This window comes from Capricornis sumatraensis, chromosome 1 (genome assembly GCF_032405125.1).
Source record: "Capricornis sumatraensis isolate serow.1 chromosome 1, serow.2, whole genome shotgun sequence".
Lineage (NCBI taxonomy): Eukaryota > Metazoa > Chordata > Mammalia > Artiodactyla > Bovidae > Capricornis > Capricornis sumatraensis.
In genome coordinates this window covers 149,087,569-149,091,455 of record NC_091069.1, presented here as the reverse complement: position 1 = coordinate 149,091,455, position 3,887 = coordinate 149,087,569, and positions in this window count along the sequence as shown.

Below are 3,887 nucleotides of genomic sequence, written 5' to 3'. Positions count from 1 at the left end.
GAATTCACTCAAACTCACGTCCATCTAGTCGGTGATGCCATCCAGCCATCTCATCCTCTGTCATCCCCTTTTCCTCCTGCCTCCAATCCCTCCCAGCATCAGGGTCTTTTCCAATGAGTCAGCTATTCACATCAGGTGGCCAAAGTATTGGAGTTTCAGCTTTAGCATCAGTCCTTCCAATGAACACCCAGGACTGATCTCCTTTAGGATGGACTGGTTGGATCTCCTTGCAGTCCAAGGGACTCTCAAGAGTCTTCTCCAACACCACAGTTCAAAAGCATCAATATGTGTTAGTATACAATATTTATCTTTATTTCTGACTTACTTCACTCTGTATAATAGGCTCTAGGTTCATCCACCTCATTAGAACTGACTCAAATGAGTTCCTTTTTATGACTGAGTATTATTCCATTGTATATACATACCACAGTTTCTTTATCTATTCAACTGTTGATGAACATCTAGGTTGCATACATGCTCTAGCTATTGTAAATAATACTGCAATGAACATTGGGGTACATGTGTTTTTTCAGTTTGATTTCCTCAGGGTATATGCCTAGTAGTGGGATTGCTGTGCCCTTTTCCTTTAAATGTGTCTTTTCCCCTCTCCCTACACACTCAGCAGAGGGGATGTTAAAATACATGGGTCACATGCACAAAGTTTCAGTGTGCTGCCTATTTAGGTATCTACGGCTCTGCTAAGAGATCTGGGAGGCCTCACAGGTGTCACTTCAGTAAATGCCATCAATGGCCACCACTGTCCCACCAAGGGTCTACCTTGGGACCTGCTGATCTCTAAACCCATGATCAAACATTTTCCCCAGTTGTGGCCACCCCAAATCTAATCTATTTTGCTTAATTATCCTGCAGAAAGATTGTATCAATTTTAGAGGTATAACTGCTGTATTATACTCCCCCCCCCTTTTTATTGTTTTAAATTTTTACTACTGTATACTTTTAAGTATGTGTATTTTGGCATTATTGAAATTCATTTATTTACCTTTTTATTTTATTTTACTTTACAATACTGTATTGTTTTTGCCATACATCAACATGAATCCACCATGGGTGTACACGTGTTCCTAATCCTGAACCCCTCTCCCACCTCCCTCCCTATACCATCCCTCTGGGTCATCTCAGTGCACCAGCCCCAAGCATCCTGTATCCTGCACCGGATCTAGACTGGCGATTCGTTTCTTATATGATATTACCTTGAGAGTCCCTTGGACTGCAAGGAGATCCAACCAGTCCATTCTGAAGGAGATCAACCTGGGGGTTACTTTGGAAGGAATGATGTTAAAGCTGAAACTCCAGTACTTTGGCCACCTCATGCAAAGAGTTGACTCATTGGAAAAGACTCTGATGCTGGGACGGATTGGGGGCAGGAGAAGAAGGGGACGACAGAGGATGAGATGGCTGGATGGCATCCCAGACTCAATGGACGTGAGTCTGAGTGAACTCCAGAAGATGGTGATGGACAGGGAGGCCTGGTGTGCTGCGATTCATGGGGTCACAAAGAGTCAGACATGACTGAGCAACTGAACTGGACTGGACATGTTTCAATGCCATTCTCCCAAATCATCCCACCCTCTCCCTCTCCCACAGAGTCCAAAAGACTGTTCTATTCATCTGTGTCTCTTTTGCTGTCTCGCATACAGGGTTATCATTATCATCTTTCTAAATTCTATATATATGTGTTAGTATACTGTATTGGTGTTTTTCTTTCTGGCTTACCTCACTCTGTATAATCTGCTCCAGTTTCATACACCTCATTAGAACTGATTCAAATGTATTCTTTTTAATGGCTGAGTAATACTCCATTGTGTATATGTACCACAGCTTTCTTATCCATTCATCTGCTGATGGACATCTAGGTTGCTTCCATGTCCTGGCTATTATAAACAGTGCTGCAATGAACATTGGGGTACATGTGTCTTTTTCAATTCTGCTTTCCTCAGTGTGCATGCCCAGCAGTGGGATTACTGGGTCATAAGGCAGTTCTATTTCCAGTTTTTTAAGGAATCTCCGCACTGTTCTCCATAGTGGCTGTACTAGTTTGCATTCCCACCAACAGTGTAAGAGGGTTCCCTTTTCTCCACACCCACTCCAGCATTTATTGCTTGCAGACTTTTGGATAGCAACCATTCTGACTGGCATGAAATGATACCTCACTGTGGTTTTGATTTACATTTCTCTGATAATGAGTGATGTTGAGCATCTTTTCATGTGTTTGATAGCCATCTGTATGTCTTCTTTGGAGAAATGTCTATTTAGTTCTTTGGCCCATTTTTTGATTGGGTCATTTATTTTTCTGGAATTGAGCTGCATGAGTTGCTTGTATATTTTGGAGATTAGTTGTTTGTCAGTTGCTTCATTTGCTATTATTTTCTCCCATTCCGAAGGCTGTCTTTTCACCTTGCTTATAGTTCCTTTAGTTGTGCAGAAGCTTTTAAGTTTAATTAGATCCCATTTGTTTATTTTTGCTTTTATTTCCCGTATTTGGGGGGTGGGTCATAGAGGATCCTGCTGTGATTTATGTCGGAGAGTGTTTTGCCTATGTTCTCCTCTAGGAGTTTTATAGTTTCTGGTCTTACATTTAGATCTTTAATCCATTTTGAGTTTATTTTTGTGTATGGTGTTAGAAAGTGATCTAGTTTCATTCTTTTACAAGTGGTTGACCAGTTTTCCCAGCACCACTTGTTAAAGAGATTGTCTTTACTCCATTGTATATTCTTGCCTCCTTTGTCAAAGATAAGGTGTCCATAGGTGTGTGGATTTATCTCTGGGCTTTCTATTTTGTGCCATATCCTTTTAAATGTTTTCCAAACTGATAGATCTTCATTCCCCTCATACAATAGAAGTAAAATAAATAAAGCCAAAAATAATTAATTTCACATATTTAAATTGAAATAAGTGAAATATATTTCTTAAGATAATTAGATTTGCAATTTTTTCTGTTGAATGTCCATTGCCCCTTCCTTTCACTCAGATGTTTGCCTGTCTTTTATGAATTATAGTAGTTTCTTATATATGTGTTAACCATTTTCTTTCTCTCATAAATCTCTTCAATTTTTTTGTATTTTATGTGGCTATTAACTCTGCTGTTTTATTATTACGTAAAGGTTTTAAAATTTATATAGTCATTGTAAGAAGAATAATGCAGGAAAACAAAGACTTTGCCCACTAGTTAAGGAGAGAAATTTAACTTAGTAAACAGTTCAAAAGTATTGTTAAATCAAAAAGTCAAACAGAATAGTAAGGCAGCTCAGATATTACTATTAGTGAGGAGTTTCTACAAGGGTGAGTGGTTAGTTAACATAATCTATGATTTCACACACATGAGCAACTTTCTTACAGTAGGTGGACTCAGTGATTAGATGCAACTTGTGCTTGGAGACACTCCCTTTAGCAGTGGGAGAGGGAAGAAACATTTTGGGTTTTCCCCCGTCTTTAGTTACACTGCTCCTCATTGTCCAAATGTAGATAGAAGACATTTGAAAGGGAAGGAGTCTGAATTTGACAGTGGTCCTTAATTATAAAACAAATAAGGGAAAGGAAGTAGGAAAATGGATTGAGGGCAAAAAGGAAAATGAAAGAATGATCAAAGAATCACATGCATCAGTTAATCTGCTTATTATTTCTAGGTTTGGCATTTTGGTAATAAACCCTTTTCTTGACTTGTCAATGTGTGGAATTTTTACTGTGGAAAGACATGAAAAATCTTGTCTAACTATTTGGTAGGTAACATATATGAAAGTTTTAGTTTAGTGCCTAGCAGTTGGTAGGTTCTCAGTAAATTATTTCTTTCATAATTGTACATGTAAGGATCAATACATGCTTTTGTTTATAAATGTAGAATTATTAATATTTTCTGTCTCAATTATGTT